We start from the raw sequence: 12,118 nt of genomic DNA on the forward strand, positions 1-12,118 counted from the left end.
TCCAAGGGAGTACTCCCATTACCAAAGAACTTTTGTTTGAATAGGCTATTCATTTTCCAGAGGTTGAATGGTTTTTGATGAATTGCTCATAGTTGAGACTGTGGTGAAAATTAAGTCTCCTGGAAAGAGAAGATAAATTTCAGTCACCATATGTTTGAGAAAGATACGACTCTCAACTAGGTAGGGCTCAAGAACAGAAAAATGGCCTTTGATTTTCTATAAATGGGGAGAATATATGACTTTGTTCCACCCGGTTGGCCATTTTCTAGTGCTTTTATATTCAAACTTTTCTTCCATCCTGGTAGCCACTTTGGGCTTTTAAAAAGCAATAATTCTAATTTACAGCCCCCTCTTGGTATTAGTTTATAAAGCATTAATTCAGGGATTTGAGAGAGCTGCTCTTATTTGTATCCTAAATAGTGATTTGCTTGTGAGTTCCGATATCAAAAGTGAAAGCAGGAGGGTCAGAAATCAATCCAGTTTTTACATCATTTTAGGTCTCAATTATCTTAAAGTCTTTTGCCTACTCCCTCAGTCCTACTGTATTATGGGAAAGGATCTACTCATTCTGCTGATTGAGGCCCTTGCCTTTTGCTCCTAACAAGGCTAGCCATTGTTTGGAAATGATAGTTACCTAACTTGTTGGGTTGGCAATATATAAAACCTCAATATTGCTTTAAGGCTGTATTGCTGTATTGCATCATACTGTTTCCTGATTGGTTAGCTCTGTAGCCAATGTCCTTAAGAGAGAGCTTGAAACATGGTTAGTTTCTCTTTGCTACTCTCTGCTACTCATTATTGAACGTTACTGATCGTTACTGCTATTTGCTTTGTTTGCTACTGTTTGCAACTGTTTATTGTGTATGACTACAACAACTGGTAAGAAGACTTTGTTATTGGAATATCCCTGGACTATTGTATTACTATCGACTGCTTTATCTGTGTATGACCTGGACTGTTTATTGGACTGTGCCTTATTACTTTTTTCCTAAAAGTAAACACAACTCAGTGTATCTGTGTGTTGACTGTGATTATTTGCAACTGCTCTCAGCCACTTTCATGTGCACACCCTTGCTACTCTAGGGTTGCTCTGCTAATTCCTCAACAGCCCTGATGCACCATTAATTAATGTGGACAACCTGGAAGAAAAAAATAATATAAAGATGCATTTTATGAAGTCATTACGTATCAAGCTCAAGTAAAGAGGCAGCCTTAAGTTTGATGGAGCTATTTCTGCAGCTGAGAGCATGTAGTGTACTTGGGCTGATCTGGAAAAGACCAAGAATGCCAGACCCAATTAGTACTTGGATGGGAGATGATCAGGAAATGCCAGGGTGGTGGGCTAAATTAGAACAATGAAAAACGTCAAAAGAGAAGGTAAGGACAAACCATTTTCATATTGTGCCAAGAAAATGAAATGCCCGTGCAATGTTTCTCTTGATGGGAGGATCTGCTCTGACCTTATTATTTAAGACTGTCACTCTCTGGAACCAATGACATTTAAAGGATTGTTTTCCTTTTGGGCAAAGGCTGCCTTGCCATATTTAAATTCCAGAATGCCATCATATTTCCCATGTGATTGTATGCCAGCCACTTACCAGACCAGGCAATAGTGATGGAGCTTATTAAGACCGTGGAAGATCAGTCACACTTTCTTCCTTTGTGCTCCTCCATGTTAGAGATGCTTCAGCTGGTTTAAGCACAAGGCGCACTCAAGGGGAAATTCTGCTTTCCCATTCAAATCCAATCAGTTCTTCTCAGTTCCAGCTGCATGCTTTAATTGCAGGCTTCATTATTATTCACTTAAAGAGGTGTACCACAACATCCACTAATAGTATGTCATCATTAGTTGTAGACCAACTCCTGACAAAACTAAGGCCGCCTCAGTCTTGGCTTTCCTTGGTGGCAACAACTAACATTTACTAGGGAATAAATGGCATGGAATTTACAGGAATACATGGCTGGAGTTTATGTGTTAGTGACTTTGTACAGCTTCAACTTGTCTACAAATATTGCCATCTGCTTCTCCTCTGACTACCTGAGAAAGTTCTCCTATGTTTCTGCTTTCTTACACAAGCACCCAATGCAGGTAGTCCTTGACTTATAACAGTTTATTTAGTGACTGTTCAAATGGCACTGAAAAAAGTGACTTATGACCATTTTTCACATGACCATTGCAATATTCACACGGTCATATGATCAAATTTCAGATGCTTGGCAACTGACGCATATTCATGACGGTCCCAGGGTCATGTGATCACCTTTTGCAACCTTCTGACAAGCAAAGTCAATGTGAAAGCCAGATTCACTTAACAACTGAGCCTGAGTGGCGCAGCAGACTAATGCTACTGTTCAAAGGTAGTATTTAGCTTCCAGCTGCCTGCAATTACTGCGAGTTCAATTCTCACCAGGCTCAAGGTTGACTCAGCCTTCCATCCTTTCTAAGGTGGGTAAAATGAGGACCCAGTTTGTGGGGGCAATAAGCTGACTTTGTATAAAATATACAAAAGTATGAAGGCTATTTTGCTTAACGCATTGTAAGCCGCCCTGAGTCTCCGGAGAAGGGCGGCATATAAATAAAAATAAAAATAAAAAATAAAAATAAAAACTGTGTTACTAACTTAACCATATTACTAACTTGATTCACTTAACAACTGGGCCAACAAAGGTTATAAAATCTGACAAAATTCACTTAACAACTGTCTTGCTTAGCAACATAAATGTTGGGCTCAATTGTGGCCCTAAGTCGAGGACTACCTGTATATACCCATGCAGATAGGCATATATTCCAAAGCCTGAAACTTTTCACACTTTCTAGATTATGTGGAAGGGATATGAGTCTAACTTAAGTGTTAAAAATATGTCCCGTTGGAATATTAGATTTATTACTCACCACAAATCCACGTGTTTTACAATCACGCAAGATAGGAAATAAAACATTGATGGTTACAAAAAACCCAGATTACATTATTATAAAATACATCCAAAGACTGTAGTACATGCACCCCAGAGGCACCTGGTTGTGGCAATGGGCATACCTAGAATATTGTACAAGAATTATCTTTCCCCAGCAAGCTTGCTTTGCTGTTTTGATTTTCTAGTTTTCTATTTTGATGGGGTTTTTTTTAAGTTTTTTATTTTGAATACATTAAAACAAGACACAAATACACAACATTTATATACATATCACTTTTTCCTACAGCTATTTCAAAGTGATCCTTTCTTGCTATTTACATCTATTTACACATACTTTAATTTTGTCTTATTCAATAATTATTTTCCATCTTTCTTTATTTCGTCTACATTGTACCTTGATCTTCAACATTCCCCCCCTCTCCTTTATTCCTCTTTCTCATTTTTCCTATTCTCCAATCATTCATACCATCTACACCACACTTTGTAATAGTCTGTATTCTCTTTCTCCTTGAGTTATTTTGTTAATTTGTCCATCTCTGTGCATTCTAAAATTTTTCTAATTATTTTTAATAATTAAAACTATTTTGATGTTTTTTAATCTTCAAGTAAACTGCCCAGAGTTGTTTTGTGAATGGATGGTCTTAGAATGAATGAATGAATGAATGAATGAATGAAAATTTTCTAGGCTCCATGTGTCATCATAGGCCTCTGAAACAGGTTTGTTTTCATAGTTTCTAGGGCCTGAATTCAGCCAAGTTGAAGGTGATTCTGAAGTATAGGCAGTGCTCCACAAATGCTTATGCCTATAAGCCTCCCTGGGAAATACCTTGCAAATAACTATAATAATGACTCAAAGGGCTTCATGCCAGCTTGAAGGAAAGTTCAAGGAAGAGGAACATATGCCTTATGACAGTGGTTCTCAACCATGGCAACTTTAAGATAAGTGGACTTCAATTCCCAGCATTCCCCAGTCAGTATGTGCAGACTGGAGAATGCCGGGAATTGAAGTCCACTCATCTTAAAGTTTTCAAGGTTAAGAAATGCTGCCTTATGAAAAGATCCAAGACTTGGCAGATATCCAAATGAAGAGGATTTAAACTTCTTTTACATGGCAATGTTTTCTTCGACAGGGCAGGATGCCTCATCTGTCATGTCTCTACTAAGGAAAGACTGTCATAGCCATTTTGATGGGGGGGGGGAAATCGAAATGCTTTCAGCAACTTTTATAGGACCAGGCTGATTTCTAAAATGTATCGAACTTGGCACTGCTTTAAAGCAGTTGTGAGTTATTGCTTAAATGACTTCTTAAATTTGATTTTCTGTCACTGAGACCCCATTAAAATTGATTTTATTCAATTTTCAGTATATGTTTATCTGAAAATGTCAATATTCTCTTAAAGGTCATTGATTTGCCTGAATATTTGGTTCTTGGTCAATTTTTGCATGGATAATATCAGGATAAATAGATAGCCTTCCCCTTACCTATATATGAACTTCTGCATGCAAAACATACTGTTCACTTATTCATAGTGGACAACTAATCTTTGTTTCACATAGAACATTCTATTTTATTTTTGAATTTACCAACTTCCTGTGACACCTTTCTTGAGTTATTAAGCACTGTCTAGATCTCTGAAGGGAAACTTGTTATCTTTCTGAGTCTTTCGTCACTATTCTCACTCTTAGTTAAAGTTTTGAATTCAGAGATCCATTTAGCTGATTTCTCACATGGTGTTTTAGGACTTTTTCACAGGTAGTCTTTGCATCTCTCCAGAATCACTTCTGGACCTACTATATGATTTTGTGCAGTTTACCTGGACAAGAGAGGGGCGTCATGGTGGCCTAGTGGTGAAGACACTAGCCTCCCACTTGGAAGGTTGAGAATTCAATTCTAGGTAGCAGCAGATGTTTCTCTCCTAGGGTGCAAAGGAAAAAAAAATCTGCTGTGAACTCCACGTGGCATCAGGAAGGGCATCCGGCCAGTAACTGCTCATCCAGTCACCCTGACTCTACCCCAAAATAAGGGATTACAGGGTTGTAAAAAGGGAGTTTAAACTCAGGCAAGAGGTGGAATCTAGATGGTTTCAAAGTTTCCTGCCAACCCTTACATTTTGTAGTTCTATTGTGACTTTGCTGAAATTAAGAAAGTGTTCTTGCACTGAGGAGTTAATTAATACATGTAGTGAAATGAAACGCTGGTATGTGTGTGTTTTTTTAAAAAGAATATGTGAGGGTGAGAAATGATGTTCAATCTTCTAATGAATTTTAACACTACTGTTTCATACTAAAATTAGTATTTCTAATTTCTTGTTACTTTGAGGTAGTGACAGACTGTCCTGCAGAACTGAAGCATTTCCTTACTGAGTTTTGGCATTTCTAATGTCAGATTATATCTTATTTTACCTTATCTTCTACAGAGATTTGATAACATTAAAGATGTAATAGGGCATTGCTGGCAGATTATGGCATACACCACATCAGAGCATGAATATTGGAGTAGCTATCAATGTATGTATTGTGTTGACACTGCTTATAACATAAGCAGTGAATAAGATTAAACCTGCATAAAAATGGTCAAACATTCATAAAATGCATTAAAATGTACAAAAATCCATAAAAACATTAAAACAGTGTCATTAGAGCAAGTTAAATATTAAAAAATAGAAACTTTTGACAAAATATTATTTTTTTTAGCAGCAGCCTATGTAAAGGCTGCTATGTATCCTGTTCCTACCCTTTGGAACAGGATACCCCCAGGGTTACGAATCCCAGATGATCCCAGATCTCTGTACTTTCCGTCGTGCACTTAAGACCTTTCTGTTTCACCAAGCCGGGCTGGCATAATTTTTTCTAATTGTCTAAATTTTACGCTGAAGATCTTAACTGATGAGCCAAATTGGTTTAATTATTTTAAATTGTTTTTATTTCACATTTTTATATGTATGTTATTTGACTGTTCACCGTCCTGAGTCTTTTGGCTGAAGGGTGGTATAAAAATTAAATAAATAAATAAATAAATAAATAAATAAATAAATAAATCTTGCTAATTTCCATGGCATTGTCTCCTTGTCTAAATTAATTGGATATTCAATTTTATATGAATCAGGCCAAAAACCCTTCTTATCAAGAGGGGTTCCAGAAACTTTCCATGTTCTAAAGTAGAAATAGGACAGTACAATAAATAATAGATAAAATCTTCTACAATTTCCTTGGAGCAAGGGGAGAGGCACATATTAGATGGGATATTGAGAAATTGGCCCTCTCTAGTTCCTGATGCCATTTGCTGAACTATATGTCAGGTTTTGGTGTCGTCTCAGATAAATTGCATTTCCAAACAAATAGTCTTTGATGAAATCTTTCATTTATTAAGCACGACAATCTGTTCCCGACTACGTCGTAGCCAACACTGACTTCCTGACCCCAAACCTTCCCTTTCTGTTCCCCAATTCTCTGCGTCTCATTGGCCATCTTCCAAATCACTCTTCCCATATCTACTACTTCAGCTCCCAGGAATGTCCCCCCTCCCATCCCATCTCCTAGGGGATATTATCTTCAGGGAAAATAAGTAGGTGAAAAGTCAAGCGTCTTCTTGCCAGCTGCACCCTCTTCTCCTCCTTATGTCAGCACTGGAACGAATGTAGTTTGGAGTGCTGACATCATAGTTTTGTAAGTGCCTCTTGGAGGGATGGCACTACAACCCATTTGAGATAATGTTCACACTCAGTTTTTAGTTTTTTATTAAGTGTACTCCAGGGGAATTTTATTTTCTGGTCACTTAAACAATTTTTGGGGATGGGTGTCAAAGACATCCAGTATCCTGTTTTTAAATAATAGATTATTGCTTGCATTATTTGAATATAAAAGAAATTCTGGGCATAAACTAAAGGAATGCACATGATTGGATAAAAACATAGGCCAACTGATGCAAGGACAGGTGGAGAAATTCATTGGAGAAGTTGGATCAACATTAATCAATTTAAACTGAGTATCTGCCAGATGAAGTATTGCACCAATACTATCAGTTAAATTAACAGACCATTTAATTCTTTTTTGGCCTGAAACTTTTAATGCAAGTATGTGGTCATTATTTATTTTCAACATTCCACTATCTTCAAAGCCAATATATCAGAATGTGATCGATTGGGGATCACTACGGCCTCATAATAACCTTCCTATTTTAGCAAAAGGGGCACACAGACATAGTCAATTATTGTCCCATTTGTTGATAAGTATGTAAAATTACTGCGCGAATCTTGGGGCAAGAGTCATTCAGAATTTTTTTTAAAAATCTACTTTTAAAGTAAACTTTAAAGATTTCAGCCTTGCAAGATTACTTTTAGAATCCTTCAAGGTATAAGGAAAAGGCCATCAATGTTAAGTTTCAACTATTCTTCTTATCACCTCCTATTCTTTCATTAAAATCTCCCACTATGGGAATTGGTGGGAAATATTCTCTAGAATATTAATTGTATATCATGTTTAGCCCAATGGTCTTTATTTTGAGACTTAGAATTTCTGGAGCCATACAAACATTTAATATTATTAGGACAATTTTATTGTTACCATAAATGATAAAGACCTAAGTCTTTCCCCTTTTTAAATGGAAATTTTAAATCTGGTTTTAAATTATTGGGGTTTTAAATTTGTTCAGCCAAATTATTTAATTCGTTTTAATCTATTTTAAATTTTGTATTTATATGTTTTATTCTATGGCTGTTCACCGCCCTGAGTCCTTCGGGAGTAGGGCGGTATATAAATTCAATTAAAAAAAAAAATCTCACTATAAGAAAACAGGGATAAAGTCCAGATTTGTTTGTGCTGCCTCCAGGTCCCACTTCCTGTTTAACAAGATAGCTAAAGCCCCAAAAAGTGGCCCATAGAATGTAATTCCCTTGCTCCAATGAGTGGTAAGTCAAGAACATAAGTTAAGGACTAACTGTAATTAAATTAGACTCATATATAACCACATTCCTTCATGTAGATGAGACTGGACTATTTGAATAGTATTAATAGTGTAATACAGTTAATCTTCATTTAGCAACCACAACCCAGTCCTTAAGTGGAGCAGTCACTAAGTGAAATCACAACTGTGCTAATAAGCTTTCTTCAGCTTTGTCTAGAAGTTGAGCTTCTTTTAGTTCAAAATGTTTTGCTATTTATTCAAGTAGCTGCTTCAGTCTGAGCAAGTTGGTTAAGGGTGGGCTATATGTCTTCCAGGGAGCTTTCATTTCTCACTTAATCTGGCAGGCTAGTTAGGTGAGCAGGTAAAGTGTTGTTGCAATGTAAATGTCCCAACTCCTAAATCCTTTATTCTATGTGTGGCCTCCCTGGTGAATCTGTGAAGTGGTTTTAATCTTCCTGGGAACTGATGAAAGAGAAGTATAAAAAATGAGATTCTGAGGCCGCCATCTCTATTGAGGGAAGGATTTTTCACTTTGGCATAAATGGATTCCTTCACTCCTCTCTCAAACCATCTACTGTACTTTTCAGAGTATAAGACACACACCCCCTCCAAAAGAGGATGGAAATGTTGGTGCATCTTATACATCGAATACAGCCATTTTTGGCCTCCCAACCCCCCCCTCCACATCCCGTTTTTGCCGAAAAACAGGCGCAGAGGGTTTGGGAAGCCTAAAGAGTGCTCCTGGGGGCTGGGGAGGGCAAAAACTGGATGTGCGGAGGCCAAAATTTTTTTTCTTCTTCTTTTCCTCTTTGAAATCTTGGTGCATTTTATACACTGGTGCATTTTATAGTCCGAAAAATACGGTATCTTCCATGTCCCAAATATGAATATTATTGTCCTCAAAAGAGTGACCTTTTTCTTTTAAAATAAAGGTATGCTACTTATTCTGGTCCTGAAGTGCTGCTTCTCTTGTGCTGGGCCATTCTCTTGTGTAAAGGCTGCTTGGTTTCTCCAGTGTAAAGCTCTGGAACACTCTTCAGTGCACTGCACTCTTCTCTGCACTGAACTGCATACACTGCCTTACTCTTCTTATATTTTAGTGTCTGATCTTTAGGGTGGACAAACTTCTGCCTCAGTGTGTTGGTGGGTTTGAAGAATACAACAATGTGATGTTTTCCAAATATCCATTTTAGCTTCTTTGATACCCTGGCTGTGAAAGGAATGATCAGGTTTTTCTGTTAACGCTAACTCAGATTGAAGAAACTACTTGGATAAGCAGCAAAACATTTCAAACCAACAAGAAAGGAAGTCCAGTTGCCATGACTCACCTTCCAGACAATTCTACCTGGATGACTAAGAATCTTTCTAGACTAGGAGTGTTAAACTCGCAGCCTGTGGGCCAGATGCATCACACAATGGCCATGCCCACGCCCAGTTTAGCAAAGGGGGAAAAAGTCGAGATACGTCACGTAATGACATCATGATGACACGAGTCTGAAAACCCTATTCTAGAACATGCATGGCAATGAGCAGAAGGGAATGTATTTCTGCCCCTAAATTGGTGGGTTTTTTTTTTCATTTTCTCCTTCAGTTTTCTGTTCAGAAATCACACGGCAAGAATTGTGACCTAACGTGATCAAGAATGCTTCAAATATAGAGCGAGATCGAAGCTTTCGGATGATCTTCAAGCATTTTGCTCTGTGCTCCAGAAAGAGGCTGATGACTTTTAAGTGTTTATCTTGGAATGTCAATGGGTTGAATTCAGCACAGAAAAGGAAGAAACTATTTACATATTTGAAACAATTTAATAATGATATAATATGTTTACAAGAAACGCATATTACAACTCAAGATCAAAAATATTTGATAAACTCAAAACTAGGAGCACATTTTATATCTTCAACTTCGCAGAAAAAGAATGGTGTGGTTATTTATGTAAATAAAAAGTTAACAGCTAAAGTTATAGAAGCAGATCAAGATGGTAGGTTTGTAGCAATTGAATTGTTTACAGCAAATGGCCAAATTCTTTTGATTGGAATTTATGCTCCCAATCAACATCAGGACTATTTTTATAAGATGTTACATACTAAAATATTGCAATGGGACTATAGATCTATTTTAATTATGGGAGACTGGAACGGAGTAATTGATTCTAAACTAGATAAAAAGAGTTTGGCAAAGTCTAGAATTAGACTACCACAGACTTTTTTTGATATGAAAGAAGATATGGAACTAAAAGATGTTTGGAGAATACATAACCCAAAAGAATTGGATTACACTTTCTTTTCTGATAGACATAGATCCTTTTCTAGGATTGATTTTATCCTGTTGTCAAATGATCTACTTGTTAAGACAAAAAGAACAAAGATTTTCCCAAGAACTTTGTCCGACCATAGCCCAGTATGGATAGAAATTGAGATGGATAAGGTTGAGAGACGTTCTTGGAGATTAAATGAGAACTTGTTTAGATATGAAAAAAATACAATAGAACTTAAAAAGCATTTGAAAGAACTTTTTGAAACAAATTTGAATAAAGGTACCCCAATTGAAATTGTTTGGGACGCAAGTAAAGCTTATATGAGAGGGATACTTATCTACATGAACTCTAAACATAGACTGTTCCGACAAAAGAAAAGATCTGAATTGGAAACGGAAATAAAGAATAAAGAACAGTTACTTATTAAAAACCCAACAGATGAAAGAATACGAAGTGCTATAAAACTTTTGAAAGACCAATTTCAAATGCTTATGGCGGAACAAGTTGCAACAAACTTACAATATGCGAAGCATAATACATTTTGCAACGCTAACAAACCGGGCAGATGGTTGGCTTACACATTGAGGAAAAAACAAAGTATACGGACTATTGATAGTATTGATATTGGAGGGAAAGAAATTTTTCAACAAAAATTAATTAAAGAAGCTTTTGTGGACTATTATACCAAACTATATGCCAAAGAGGAGGTGCAGAATGGACTTATAGAAAAATATTTAAATGATAAGAGAGTTACAAAAATTACTGATCAACAAAAGAAAAGAATGAATTATCCTATAACAGAGGAGGAGATAATAGCAGCAATTAAACAGTTAAAAACAGCTAAAGCTCCTGGCACGGATGGTTTGACCGCAGTGTATTACAAAACTTTACAAGCTGAAATGGTGGGACAACTTAGAGATTTATTTTGCAATATTCAACAAGGGGGTAAAATACCCCCATCATGGACAACTGCTTATATATCTTTGATACCAAAAGAACAAGTTGGTCCTAAAAAACCAGAGAATTATAGACCAATATCTCTTTTGAATACAGACTATAAAATCTATGCGAAAGTATTAGCCAACAGGTTGATGCCAGTAATCCAAAAGGTGATTCATGAGGATCAAGCGGGATTTATTGAGGGCAGATATATGAAGGACAATGTAAGGCAAGTAATAGATTTATTGGAATATCTTGATAAGAATAAACAGATTCCTGCAGTGCTGGTTTTTTTGGATGCAGAGAAGGCCTTTGATAGAGTGGATTGGAATTTTCTACTAAAGACTTTAAAAAAGATGGACTTTGGGGACCAATTTATACAGGCGATTTCAGCAATTTATCAAGAGCAAAAGGCACAGATTATTATTAATGGAAGTCTGACGACAGAGTTTAAAATTGAAAAAGGAACAAGACAGGGATGTCCGTTGTCCCCACTTTTATTTATTTTAACATTGGAAGTCTTGCTAAATACAATACGGGACTCTAAAATTTTGAAAGGCATAATGATAAGGCAAGAGGATTATAGAATAAAGGCATTTGCAGATGATCTGGTTGTTACCCTATCACAACCAATGGAATCAACAATCCTGATGAAGGACATTATACAAGACTATGGTAGAGTTTCAGGTTTTAGACTGAATTCAAAAAAGACTAAAATGATAGTTAAAAATATGACACAAGATCGTAAACATGAGCTTGAAAGGAGGGCAGGTTTTGAAATTGTACCTAAGGTAAAATATCTTGGAGTTCAGGTTGCAGAATCAAACATGAAATTGTTTCAAAATAATTATGAGGTGTTGTGGCGAGAGGTTCAGAAAGACATGGAGACTTGGAAAAAGCTGCAACTGTCTTTACTTGGAAGAATAGCAGCAGTTAAGATGAATATTTTGCCAAGATTTCTGTTTTTGTTTCAAATGATTCCGGTGCTTAAAAGTGATAAACAACGGAAAGTTTGGCAGTCTGGTGTGAATAAGTTTGTCTGGAACGAGAAGAAGCCGAGAGTGAAATTGAAAATTATGCAAGATGTTCCAGAAAGAGGAGGC

Source organism: Pantherophis guttatus, chromosome 1 (genome assembly GCF_059756535.1).
Source record: "Pantherophis guttatus breed Tessera chromosome 1, ASM5975653v1, whole genome shotgun sequence".
NCBI lineage: Eukaryota > Metazoa > Chordata > Lepidosauria > Squamata > Colubridae > Pantherophis > Pantherophis guttatus.